Source organism: Mandrillus leucophaeus, unplaced genomic scaffold (genome assembly GCF_000951045.1).
Source record: "Mandrillus leucophaeus isolate KB7577 unplaced genomic scaffold, Mleu.le_1.0 Scaffold291, whole genome shotgun sequence".
NCBI lineage: Eukaryota > Metazoa > Chordata > Mammalia > Primates > Cercopithecidae > Mandrillus > Mandrillus leucophaeus.
The window spans coordinates 1,087,129-1,101,362 of record NW_012103043.1 but is presented as its reverse complement, the minus strand read 5'-3'; the positions used below and the strand labels follow the sequence as shown (position 1 = coordinate 1,101,362).

The 14,234-nt window shown below is 48.8% G+C and overlaps 1 protein-coding gene across 2 annotated transcripts in view; it reads left to right on the top strand.

Annotated features, from left to right (window-relative positions):
• Positions 1 to 7,647: 7,647 nt before the first annotated feature.
• Positions 7,648 to 14,234, top strand: part of TXNRD2 (thioredoxin reductase 2) — a 64,055-nt gene continuing 57,468 nt past the window's right edge. For both annotated transcript variants that reach the window (XR_001006678.1, XM_011986024.1), the window contains exon 1: positions 7,648 to 7,719. The gene's annotated coding sequence lies outside the window, so the exon portion shown is untranslated. The remainder of the gene's footprint in view (positions 7,720 to 14,234) is intronic.

Below are 14,234 nucleotides of genomic sequence, written 5' to 3'. Positions count from 1 at the left end.
TTGAGACGGAGTCTTGCTCTGTCACCCAGGCTGGAGTGCAATGGCGCCATCTCGGCTCACTGCAAGCTCCGCCTTCCGGAATCACGCCATTCTCCTGCCTCAGCCTCCCGAGTAGCTGGGACTACAGGCGCCCGCCACTGCACCCGACTAATTTTTTGTGTTTTTAGTAGAGACGGGGTTTCACCGTGTTAGCCGGGATGGTCTCGATCTCCTGACCTCGTGATCCTCTCGTCTCGGCCTCCCAAAGTGCTGGGATTACAGGCTTGAGCCACTGCGCCCGGCCTTCCCTGTGGTTTTTATTGTCAGTATTCACACAAAGTTTAAGTCTCCTAGTGGGCACCCAGACAGGGGATTGATGATATCCTGGTGAAATGCAAGCATACCCTCTTCCCACGTTATAATTGTTCCAGATTCCCAGGTATTGGTTTGGGAGTTTTTCCGTGACACTGGCTTGCCTTCATTTAGGGAGAATTCTTTGCCTGTATAATGGCATTTAGCTGCAGTCAGAGTATTTTCTTTAGGAACATTTAGAAAGTTTAAAGTAAACAATGCTAAATGTAATTGGGAGTGGGGAGTGGTTAAATTATGCTTTTAAACCAGCCTTGTCTTCTTTTACAGTAACTTGAAGAGGTTTAGTAATTTTTTTCAGGTTTTGGACCGAGACCGAATCCAGGAACAAACCCCATGTTTTCCATTATATGTTGACTGGGAGCACTATAAGAGTTATGTGGAATATTAATTTCAGCCCCCCACTGTGCCAGCAAATCTCTTCCCCAAAGATTAACGGGGATTGGTGTGATATAAGGCAAATTGTTCCCTTTTGACCATCAGGGCCAGTGCAAGGCAAGATAAACATACTCTGGTGAACTTCATCAGCTTTTCCAACACCTACTAATCTCATGTTAGCGGGATGTTTAGGCCAGGACGAAGGCCGTAAATTAGAGGAAACAATAGAAATTTCAGCCCCGGTATCTACTAGGCCCTCAAACTTTTTTCCTTGAATGTGTATGGTGTAGGTGGGCTGTTGTTTAGCAATTACATTAATGCAATAAGTGGCTTTTTCACCACCGGAGCCCATCCCAGGACCCCGTGTCTTATCTCCTTTGTTTAAAACAATATTAGGTAGTAAAAGTAATTGAACAGTGGACTCACCAGCCAGAATGGAAACAGGAACTTTGGCAGACACGATGAGTTTAATCTCATCAGAGGAATCAATTAATGAGACAGGTATGAACTATGATACCTTTAGCAGAGGTGGATGCCCTGCCTAACACCAGGCCCACCGAACCTTGAGGTAAAGGGCCAGTGACCCCCATGGGGACAATTAAAGGCAAAAAATTAGGTGGTAAATTTAGAGGAATGGTACTACAGAGATCGGCCTCCCCGCCCCCTACTGTGGAGGTACACAAACATTGTAGTGAGACAGAAGAAGAGACCGAGACCCATCTGGGTTGGCTGTAGGTAAATTTGTTTGTACTGGGGGCTGTGTTGGGACTGCTTGAAGGGGAAATGCAATGTTGGTCTGAGTCTGAGGTGTCCCATTTGATATTGGAGCCTGGGACTTGCCCCGCTTCCCGTTTCCCTGGTTCTGTGGCAAGGGATTTTCATCTATATCAGACTTAGAGTGGCAAGTACTTGCCCAATGTTTACCTTTATGACAACGCAGGCAAATGGTAGCAGGAGCATTTGATCGTGTTTGTTGAGCCGACTTGGCTGCTTTTAAGTTTTTCACAGTGCAATTTTTTTTTTAGTGTGACCAAGTTGACCACAATTATAGCAGGCTCCAAGAAAATAATCAGTCGAGCCAGTTTGGTTGCCATCCTTCATGGCCCGTGCCCACAATAACTTCGTGTGTGTCTGATCCAATGCCTTCACTAGCCTTAATATATGCAGGCAATACCTCGTGATCAGGTAAATTTTGTCGTTGACCGGAACACGTGGCCATTCTACACTCATGGTTCGCATTTTCAAAAGCTAACATACGAAGGAGAATACCTTGAGCATGCTCATCAGAGACAGATTTTTCAACAGCACCTTGTAATTTAGCCAAAAAATCAGGATATAATTCATTGTGACCCTGTTTAACTGTAGTAAAAGAAACAGGAGCTTGGCCTGGGGCACGTAGTTTATCCCGAGCTCTCATACACAGCTTTGTTACTTGTTCCGTGGTGAGAGCATCAAAGCCTAATTGAGTGGTAGTATCAGAGTGTTATCAGAGCCTGTGAGCTGAGCCTGAGTAATTGGAATGCCATCAGCCCAATTTAGCTGAGCCTGCAGGCGGTCCTCCTCTGACCACCAGCTACGGAACTGTAAATGCTGAGATGGAGTTAGAACAGCTTTTGCCAAAAGGTCCCAGTCTAAAGGAAGCAAAATGACCTCAGTACAAAGAGTCTGTAATACCATTTTAACATATGGAGAAGTAGGACCACACTGAGTACAAGCATCCTTGAGTTCTTTTAAAAAGGTAAGATTGAGCAGCGCATATTGACGCACTTGTACCCCTTGAGCATTAGGAGGTTCCAGCGTGACAGGATAAGCCCACGCCTCTCATCTATTTGTTTGTTTATTTTGGCGTAATAAGTGTTGTATGGAAGTTTCAAGAGCAGGCACATGAGACGGAGTTGGCATAGAAGTGACAGGAAAAGTATGTGTAGATAAGTGAAACTGAGGTTGAGGAGGTTGGACTGGTATGAGAGTGTGAGAAAAGGGCACCAGGGGAGCAGAAGAGGCAGCAGCATACTGGTGATTACTGGCCCAGTCCTGTGCAACCAGAGTGGCAGGGGCATCCATGCGTGAAGAAGGGTACAGAGAAGCAGGTTGAGTGGATGGCAAAGTGACCGGTTGAGGGACCGAAATGACAGGAGGGTGAGGGGCTGTGGTGGATGGGGGAGGGCCTGCAGAATTACAGGTAAATTGTAGTTTGGATGGCTCCGGAGGCAAAGACTGCAAAGGTTTGGAGAGGGAAGAGTTAGCATGGATATGGTCCTGGGCTGTCTAAGTCAGGGAGCTACAAGTATCGGCTCTTCATGAAAAGAAATAAGATCATCAGGGGCTGACGTTAAACCAAAGTCACCAGACTTAGATATTGAATCCTCAGTATTGTCAGGTGGGGGAGGAATAGGCGAAGGGAGAGGCTGAGCAGATAACGAAGGCCGAGCAAGAGAGGAAAGCTGAGGAAGAAGTAGAGGGTCACCAGATTCAGAAAATTGTGGTAACTACAGGGGGTCACGAGATTGGTATGTCATTACGACGGCACGACACGTACGAAGGCCCAATCACCTCAAATAGTGACGAGAACATAATTTTCTGTTGGGACCAATTCCCAGAATTTTGCACCAACACGATCCCATAATTCCACATCTCATGTTCCCTTTTCAGGAAACCAAGGACAGTGTTCTTCTACTGCCCTGAATAGGGTGACCATATTTTCCATGGGAACCTGAACTCCCCCCTGTTTTAACAGGAGTTTAATATAGCAGAGATATGCATAATGTTTAGACTCCACGTGACCCATAGTTACCCTGGACAATACACAGACGACTCACCAATCGTCAGGGAGGCGAACAAGTGTTTCCGTGGACCGGACCAATGAACGTTTCTCCGCACCTACCAAAGGGAATCAGGTTCCCACATGCACTTAGGAAAAAGAAAACCACGTTGGGCTCCAGATAGGGGAACCCACCCCCAATATTTCAACGTAGATTCTTTCTATTTTCCGTAAGTGTCGGCCGGTAGAGAAATAAAGAGAAAGAGTACAAAGAGATGAATTTTACAGCTGGACTGCCAGGGATGATATCACATATCGGTAGGACTGTGATGCCCACCTGAGCTACAAAACTATCAAGTTTTTATTACGGATTATAAAAGGGGAAGGGGTGTACGAACAGGGAGTAGTCACAAAGATCACATGCTTCAAAGGGCAAAAGGCAGAGCAAAGATCACATGCCTCTGAGGAAACAGGACAAGGGCAAAATCAGAACTATTGATAAGGGTCTATGTTCAGCTGTGCACATATTGTCTTGATAAACATCTTAAACAACAGAAAACATGGTTCAAGAGCAGAGAACTGGTCTGACCACAAATTGAGCAGGGCAGAGTTTTTTCCCCACCCTAATAATCCTTAGGGTACTACAGGAGACCAGGGCATATTTCAGTCCTTATCTCAACCACGTAAGACAGACACTCCCAGAGTGGCCATTTATGGACCTCCCCCCAGGAATGCATTCCTTTCCCAGGGTCTTAATATTCCTTGCTTGGAAAAGAATTTAGCAATATCTCTCCTACTTGCACATCCATTTATAGGCTCTCTGCAAGAGGAAAAATATGGCTCTTTTTGCTTGACCCTGCAGGCAGTCAGACCTTGTGGTTGTCTTCCCTTGTTCCCTAAAACTTGCTGTTATTCTGTTCTTTTTCAAGGTGCACTGATTTCATATTGTTCAAACACACACGTTTTACAATCAATTTCTGCCGTTAACAGTTATCACAGTTGTCCTGAGGTGACGTACATTCTCAGCTTACAAAGACAACTGGATTAAGAGATTAAAGTAAAGGCAGGCATAAGAAATTATAAAAGTATTATTTGGGAATTGATAAATGTCCACATTAAAATGAAATCTTCACAATTTATGTTCCTCTGCCATGGCTCCAGCTGGTCCCTCCATTTGGGGTCCCTGACTTCCTGCAACACAGGTGTGAGCCACTGTGCCCGGCCCAGGGGTGTGTTTTTTTTCTTTTTTTTTTTTTCCTGAGACAGTCTCACTCTGTTACCCAGGCTGGAGTGCAGTGGTGCAATCGTAGCTCACTACAGCCTTGAACTCCTGGGCTCAACTCACCCTCTAGCCTCAGCTTCCCCAGTAGCTGGGACTGCAGGCCCTGCAGTTTCTCCTTTTAGAGCAGGAAGACTGGCCCTGTCCCAGGCTTGGAGGGGGTGGGTGATGCAGCCCCTGAACAGGAGCCAGAATGACAACACCTGCTGCCAGGAAAGAGCTCAAGATAGAGCAGCCATACAGGAGGGCCCCTGAGGTGGCCAGCCCACCTGTGGGTGCACATTTTGGAGGACCTTCCGCTTGCCTTCACTGGTGCAGTGCTGCATTCTCTTGAGTCTTGCTATGAGCTCTGGGTGCTTGCTCTTTGCTGGCCTGTACCGGGCAGTGGGTTCACAGTGGAGCAGAAAATTAATAGACAATGTGTCAGAAGGCAGAGGCAAGGGAGACACTTGCTGGGGCCAAGCCCTGCAGGTGGAGACGGTATGCCTGGCTAAAGTGGGTGAAAGGCAAGGTTATGAGGCTCCCCAGGACACTGGAGTGCACAGGTGGTGTGTCCCCAGGTAACACCTGCCACCCAGCCCTTCCTCCCACCGAGCAGCGTCTGCCCTACCCACCTTTGAGGTACTTTGGGGTCCTTCCTCCCCAGCAGGCTACCCAAGCCCTTCCAGGTGCTTAAAGGCAGATCTCCTATGCTTGCAAATGACTCCCCTGTGCCAGTGTTTATCAGCCCGAGTGGGCTCCTGGGTGTGCACAGGGGGAGAGCAAGTCGCCCGAGATAAGCACATCCATACAGACAGCTGCTCACCCTGCCCAATAGCAGACAGGGGACACAGTGCGAGGCTGCAGGGCAGGGTGACATAACGAGGACCCCGCTATGGCAACAAGAAGGACAGGCACCTGCCATGGAAGGTAGGGACGTTGTGGGCAAAGCCTCTGGCTACCAGGCAGCAGGAGGAGAGAGACTCTCCTCCATCAGCAGGTTCATGCTCTCCGGGGGACCTCGTGGCAGCTTCTACCTGACCAGCAGTTCTTGGTTCTCTAGACTTATATTAAAGCTATCAGAATAATTTACAACAGTTTAGGCCTTTCCAAGCCTTTGAGTTGAGTTAGGAATTGAGTGTGCTTTGGACTGGCTGCTGGAACCGAGTTGTGGCTCTGTCAGTTCCCACAGGTGCGCACACATCTCACATGCACTCAGATGCTGGCTGCCAAGTGAAACGGTGGATGGGTTTGGCTGTGGGGCAGGCTGGCTGCAGGCCATGGCCTGAGTGCCTAGATGCAGCTTCCCAAGCTTTCTCAGCTGTGAGCCAGGTCTCCTGTAGGCTCCAGCTCTTGTTTCATTTAGGAGTGCATGTTCTAGACCCCAGTCTGTGGGGCATCTGCAGAGCCAGGGTGCAGAGAGACATGGCACTCCAGGTATATTCTCTGCAGCCTTGCCTGCCTAGGAAGGTGGAGGTGGCTGCAAAGATAGGTGCAGGCTTCTCACGGCAGACGCTAGGCTCTGATGCAGGTGGTGGGCAGGTTGCCCAGCCTTGGATGACAGACCCCACTCTGATCATGGAAACTCTTGGCCTTGTCTGAAGCAGCGACCAGCTCCAGGTGCTCTGGGAGGGTGGTGCTTCTTATCTGGGCAGGCTCGTATCTGCAGAGGGGGTGAGGGCACTACTTGTTTTATACCCCAGAGTCTTGTCATCAGTCCCCACCCTGCCCTCACCCCGCAGACTGATGACTTTCTGTTATTTCTTCCTTCCTTCAGCAGGGAGCGGGCTGGTGCCTGGTGCTGGGTGTACCGGACCTCAGGTCCAGTTCAGTGTACTTCCCCTCTGCACTTCCTCCCTCCGGTCCCTTCTTCTCCATCCCTCCCTTTTTTGGCTGCCCCTTGCCTGCCTTCCTCGCCAGTAGCTTGCACACAGATGACACCTTTTGCAGGCTAAAAAGGCTGAAAGTGGCACTATGTGCAGTCAGCCACCACGGAGGACTGAGGTGAGGCGACACCGCAACCAGCCCAAGTGGAATTCCAGGGATGAAACCTGAGCCCAGGCAGCTCTCTCTGTGCCCGGGGTGGCTTCCCTCCTAGGTGACTGCAGCCGGGCACATCGAGACCTTGGCTGTGTGCACTGGCCAGCTGTGAGGGACAGGGGCTGCTTGTGCTTTTATTCTTGCTCACTTGTGATGGAGGGCAGCCTTCACAACTGAAAGGCACGTGGACTTGAGGAGAATGTTTTAGTCCACCTTGGTGGCTCATGCTTGTGATCCTAGCACCTGGGGAGGCCAAGGTGGGAGGATTGCTTGAGGCCAGGTGTTTGAGACCAGCCTGGGCAACATAGCCAGACCGCATCTCTACAAAACAAAAAAATTCAGCTGGACGTGGTGGTCGGTGCCTGTAGTCCTAGCTATTCTGGAGGCTGAGGCTAGAGGATCACTTGAGCCCAGGAGGTAGAGGCTGCAGTGAGCTGTGATTGTGCCACTGTACCCCTGTCGTGGGGGCCCTTCTGGGTCTGTGTCCTAGCCCTGTGCTGACCGTGTTCCTTCTTGCTTTTCATCCCTCCCCCAAGCCAGAGTGAGATCCTGTCTCAAAAATAAATAGAATAAAAAAATATTTTAATTCTGACTCAACACTGGGTGAAGTTTGAGTTCAGAGTGGTTGGCATGGTGTGCGTGTGATTTGCAAAGATGATCACACACACCCACGGCCAACCTCACCACCATGTGGCTTGGTCTCTGGATTTGCACAGACTATGTGTATCGAGTCACTCTTTCTGCTATGATGTGTGGTGCCTTGTCACCCCTGACCGTCACAGGATGGAGTCTCCAATCCTGATGAAATAGATCCTATACCACATTTAACCAGACATTCCTTCCCACCTCTCATCCCTTCTCTCAGCAGGTCAGCGGGACTATGATCTCCTGGTGATTGGCGGGGGATCTGGCGGCCTGGCTTGTGCCAAGGAGGGTATGTATTCTGTATCCTTTGTGGCAAGGCCTCAAAGCTTTTAGGGCCCCTAGAGAGGGTGGTGCTGTCCAGAAAGCGTCCATGAGCAAAATGCACCACCTCCCTGCTGGGGTCACCCCAGTGGCCTCTGTGTTGTGGCCTGTTCCCTGCCACGCTCCAGCTGTCTGCTGCACCCAGCGGCCACTGCGGCACTTCATGGCTGAACCTTCCTCAGCTCCCGCCCTCCAGCTCTTCCGCTTTACTCACAGTGAGAGCCCCAGTCCGACTAGTCTCAGCTCCCACCACTCACACCCTCTGTGGGCTCCCCACTTTCCTTCACATGCTTCTGCACAGTCCTCTGCTTCGCCTTACTGTGGCTGTCCCCCTGCCTGCCTGCTCTTTGCACCTGCCCAGCTAGCTGCGAGGCTGGAGCTGTACCCTCCTTTCCTGTCCCTGTCCTTGTTCTTAGTGCTGGCACCTTCCCCCAGGGCCCATGGTCAGTTCTGCTGGCTGAGTCTTGTACTTGGCCTGGCACCCAGTGAGTAAAGATGTTGGGCAAATGGGCTGGACCCAGAGGTGTCCCGAGATGACACCTTGCAGTTCTCTGCTAACCTGCATGATGCATGGGCCACCAGCACTTTGCCAGACTCTGTGCCCTGCTGTAGGAGTTCCTGGTCTGCTCTGGCCATGTGTAAACAATGATAAGGGGGCAGGTGTGGTGAATGGGGAGGGGAGGGGTGAAAGGGAGGTGGGGCTGAAATGAGAGGGAGTTCACCAGGCGCTTTGGCCCTGAAGCTGTGCTTCTCTCATGTCCAGTATTGGGCTTTAGAAGCATACATGGTGTAAAAGAAATCCACTACTCTTGCTCCCGGGGGGCTGGGGAGTGGGTAGGAACCTGGGAAGTCTCCTGGCCTATTGGGGATTAGCAGAGGCACGCAGGGTCTGTGCCACACTGTACTGTCAGAACCACTCCCAGAAACGGATGGCACAGGCAGCCTCGAGGCCTAGTGCTGTTCCTTTTAGCAGACCAGGCACCTGGGTTGTGCGTTCACTCCCATGCTGTAGCTGCAGAGACCTGAGTCCCCTTTAATCCAGAATGTGGACAGCTCCTGGGTATGTCTTCGCCTTTTATGAGAGTGGCATTTCCCTGCAGAGGATGATGTGGTTTTGCAGTTTTGTTGAGATGAACTGTAGCTATTAAAATGGGCAGCCTGATCATTCTTGACACGTGCATGAGTCCGTGCAGCCAGTACCGCAGTCACGATTGCGAGTGTGTCCTCCACTCCCTGTTAGTCCGCCAGGGCTGCCGTAATAAACAGACTGCCGCAACAGACTGGGTGGCTGAAACAGCACACACTTATTATCTCTCAGTTCTGGAGGCTGGAAATGATCAAGGTGCGGGCAGGGCTGGTTTCTTCTGAGGCCTCTCCCTTGGGCTGTAGATGGCAGCCATTGTCCCTCTGTGCATGTCTATGTCCTAATCTCTACCTATGCCTGTCCTACTGGATCAAGTGGATGGCGTCTTTTTGTGTTGGCTTTTTATTGGAGACAGAGTCTTGTTCTGCCTCCCAGGCTGAAGTGCAGTGGCGTGATCGCAGCTCACTGCAACCTCAAACTCCTGGGTTCAAGCCATCCTCCTGCCTTACCCTCCCAAAATGCTATTACACATGTGGCCACTGTACCTGTATATGGCCTCATTTTAACTTAACTACTTTTTTTTGTTTGTTTTTGAGAGGGAGTCTTGCTTTCTCACTCAGGTTGGAGTGCAGTGGCGCGATCTTGGCTCACTGCAACCTGTGCCTCCTGGGTTCAAGCGATTCTCCTGCCACAGTTTCCCGAGTAGCTAGGATTACAGGCGCCTGCCACCACACCTGGCTAATTTTTGTCTTTTAGTAGAGACGGGGTTTCACCGTGTTTGTCAAGCTGATCTCGAACTCCTGACCTCAAGCGATCCGCCTGCCTCGGCCTCCCAAAGTGCTGGGATTACAGGCGTGAGTCACCGCGTCCAGCCAACTTAATTACCTTTTTAAAGACCCTGTCTCTAAATACAGTCACATTCTGAAGTGCTAGGGTTTAGGGCTTCCACACAGGGATTTTGAGGGGATACAGCTCAGCCCATAACACCCCAACATTTTCTGAAACCTTGGCAATCCCTTCTGGCTTCCCCGCCTCTGCATCCTAGGCAACCAGGCATGTGCTGTGGCTCTAGTTTACATTTTCTATAATTGGGTATAGACGGAATGCTGCTGTATGTCATCTTCCTCTTCTGGCTTCTGTCACTCAGGGTAGTGACCTTGAGACTCGTCTTCATTGGCGCAACTGTCGATGGCTTCTTGCTTTTCATTGCTGAGTAGTGTTCTGTTTATGGCTGTGCCATCTCGTGTATGTGTTCCCCTGTAGCTGGACACTTGAATTGTTTCTACCTTTTGGCCATTGTGAACAGTACTGCTGTGAACATCTGTCTTTGTGTTTGTGTGGATATATGTTTTAAATTATTTTGGGTAAGTGCCTAAAATTGGACCAGCTGGGTCATGTGTTATATCTCTTATTTAGGTGTTTTTTCATTTCTTTTAGTAGCATTTTTTAGTTGCTTTTTCAAGTTTTTTTAATTTAAAAAAAGAGAGATGGGAGTCTCTCTGTGTTGCCCAGGCCAGTCTCAAAATCCTGGGCTCAAATGATCCTCTCACTTCGGCTTCCCAAAATGTTGGGATCACAGGCATGAGCCACTGTGCCTGGCCTGTAGTTTTCAATGTATACGTCTTTCACATATTTTATCAGACACATCCCTCAGTGTTTCATATTTTTAGAATAGTTTTATTGGGATATACCTCACATTACGTATGCAGTTGTCCCTCGGTACCTGAAGACGACTGGTTTCAGGGCCCCTTGCTGTTACCAAAGTCCATGGACACCGAAATTCATGCATACTGCAGTCAGGCAGTTGGCCCTGCAGAACCCACAGATACAAAGTCAGCCCTCTGTATATATAGTTTTGCATCCTATGAATACTGTTTTTTCCTTTTTCTTTCTTTTATTTTCTTTCTTTTTTTTTTTTCTTTTTGAGATATCACTGTGTCGCCCAGGCTGGAGTGCAGTGGCGCAATCTTGGCTCACTGCAACCTCCACCTCCTGGGTTCAAGCAATTTTCCCACCTCAGCTTCCCAAGTGGCTGGAACCACAGGCACCACCATACCTAGCTACTTTTTGTATTTTTTTGGTGGAGATGGGGTTTGCTATGGTGCCCAGGCTGGTCTTGAATTCCTGAGCTCAAGTGATCCATCTGCCTCAGCCTTCCAAAGTGCTGGATTACAGTCATGAGCCACCACGCCCAGCTGAATACTGTGTTTTCAACCCAAGTTTGGTTACAGATTTGGAACTTGCTGATATGGAGAGACAATATATATATATTTTTTTGAGATGGAGTTTTGCTCTTGTCACCCAGGCTGGAATGCAATGGCACAATCTTAGCTCACTGCAACCTCCGCCTCCCAGATTCAAGCAATTCTCTTGCCTCAGCCCCCCGAGTAGCTGGGATTACAGGTGCCTGCCACCACACCCAGCTAATTTTTATATTTTTAGTAGAGATGGGGTTTCACCATGTTGGCCAGGCTGGTCTCGAACTCCTGACCTCAGGTGATCCGCCCACCTTGGCCTTCCAAAGTGCTGGGATTACAGGTGGGAGCCACTGGGCCCAGTCAAGGATTATATTTATTGAAAAAAATTCATGTATGAATGGACCTGCACAGTTCAAACTTGTGTTATTCAAGAACATTTTAGTTTCTCCCCAAAATACCCTATACCCATTAGCAGTCACTCTCTTCCCCCCTCTCCCTGCCCCTTCAACCACTAATCTACCTCCTATATCCATGGATGGGTCTGTTCTGGACATTTCAGCTGTCTGTGTGTGTGTGTGTGTGTGTGTGTGTGTGTGTGTGTTTGAAACAGGGTCTTACTGGGTTGCCCAGGCTGGAGTGCACTGGCGCCATCTTGGCTCACTGCAACCTCTACCTCTCGGGCTCAAGCAATTCTCCCACCTCAGCCTCCCGAGTAGCTGGGATTACAGGTGTGCACCACCACCTGTATTTTTAGTAGAGACGGGGTTTCACCATACTGGCCAGGCTGGTCTTGAACTCTTGACCTCAAGTGATCCGCCCACCTTGGCCTCCCAAAGTGTTGGGATTAACAGGCGTGGGCGACCGTTGTTTTGTTTTTTGAGATGGAGTCTCGATCTGTCACCCTAGCTGGAGTGCAGTGGCATGATCTCGGCTCACTGCAACCTCTGCCTCCCAGGCTCAAGTGATTCTCCTGCCTCAGCCTCCCAAGTAGCTGGGACCACAGGCACACACCACTACATCCGACTAATTTTTGTACTTTTAGTAGAGATGGGGTTTCACCATGTTAGCCAGGCAGGTCTTGAACTCCTGACCTCAGGTGATGCTCCTACCTTGGCCTCCCAGAGTCATGGTATTACAGGCATGAGCCACCGTGCCTGGCCTCTTTTCACTTTCTTGATGGTATCCTTCGTGCCACAAAAGTTTTAAATTTTGATGAAGTCCAATTTATCTGTTTTTTTTCCTTTGTTGCTTATGATTTTGGTATCATAGCTAAGAAATCCAGGGTCACAAAGATTTACACCTGTGTTTTCTTCTAAGCGTTTTATAGTTCAAGCTCTTACAGTTAGGTCTTTGATTTATTTTGAGTTGCTTTAGGGATTATGGCATGTACCTTAACTTGTCAATCTACTCTTAAAAAAGCATACATCTATTCCACCCCTCCTAACCTTCATTCTATGTTATTATATCATGCATTTTACTGTTATATGTTATAAATCCACAATACATCATTATTATTTTTGTTTAAAATATACATGTGAGAAAATCTCACATACTCACCCATGTATTTCTGTGCTCTTCATTCCTTTGTGAGGACCCACATTTCCATCTGGGATTTTTCTTCTACCTTAAGGGCATCCGTTAGCATTTCTTGTAATGTGGCTCTGGGGGTAATGAATTCTTTCAGCTTTTGTATGTCTGAAAACATCTTTATTTTGCCTTCTTTTTTGTTGTTGTTGTTGTTTTGTTTTTGTTTTTGTTTTTCTTTTTTTTGAGATGGAGTCTTGCTCTGTTGCCCAGGCTGGAGGGCAGTGGCGCGATCTCAGCTCACTGCAAGCTCCGCCTCCTGGGTTCACGCCATTCTCCTGCCTCAGCCTCCTGAGTAGCTGGGACTACAGGTGCCTGCCACCACACCCAGCTGATTTTTTGTGATTTTAGTAGAGACGGGGTTTCACCGTGTTAGCCAGATGGTCTTGATCTCCTGACCTCATGACCCGCCCGCCTTGGCCTCCCAAAGTGCTGGGATTACAGTTGTGAGCCACCGTGCCCGGACCTCCTTTTTTTTTCAGTACTTTAAAAATTTTGCCCCTCTGATTTCTGGTTTGCATTGTTTCCAGTGAGAAATCTGCTACTGTTTTTATCTTAGTTTCTCTGTGGTGCGTCTTGGTTGCTTTTAGGATTTTCTCTTTTCATTGGTCTTGAGCAATGGTTTTTACTTATGGTGTGCCTTGATGTCATTCTGTTATTTTTATTTTTTTTGCTGGAGTTTGTTGAACTTCTTGGTTCTATGAATTTTTAGTTTTCATGAAGTTGTGAAATTTTTTGACCATTATTTTATCAAATAATTGTTCTGTCCCTCCCTCTTCCCCTCACATGTGGGGACTTTTAATTCCATGTATATTAGGCTGCATGAAGCTTCCCCACAACCTACTGATGCTCTTTTCATTAGAACCAATTTTTGCTCTGCATTTCATTTTGGACAGTTTCTCTTCCTATGTTTTCAAACCCATCAATAAAAGATTCTGCAACATCTGACCTGCCGTTAATCCCGTCCAGTGTATTTTTCATCTCCTGTGTTGTAGTTTTCATCTCTACAATCCAGCTTGAGCCTTTGGTTATATCTTTCGTGTTGCGCCTGCACTGTTTGAACATGCAGAATGGCTAGTGGGGCAGTGAGCTGAGGAGAAGGGTCGGAGGGGAAGCTCGGCCTTTGGGTCTACGGGTATGATGGAGACCGTGCAGCTGAAAGTAAACCGTCACTCCTTCTGCTTCAGTGTGAAAGGCCAGGTGAAGATGCTGCGGCTGATGAGGCCGGGCCTTGGGGTGCGAGGGGTAGTGGAAGCTGCTTGTAGGCAGGAGACGTGGCTATGTGGCTATAAAGGGTGAAGATGAATGCCCTGTTTGCTTTTCAACCTCACTTGGATCAAGGTTGAAAGGCCAGGTGTGGCCCTCTTGGTGGAAGAAGGAGAGAGAGAAGGCAGTATCCGCCCCTTCGGAGGGTCTGGGGATACACTCATCCATGAAAACCACTGAGGGCCGGGCGTGGTGTGTGCCTGTGGTCCTAGCACTTTGGGAGGCTGAGCTGGGAGGATCGCTTGAGCCCAGGAGGTCAAGGTGTCAGCAAGCTGCGATCGCACCGCTGCACACCAGTGCCTGGGCGACAAAGTGAGACCCTGTCTTTTTCTCTTTTTTTTTTTTTTTTGA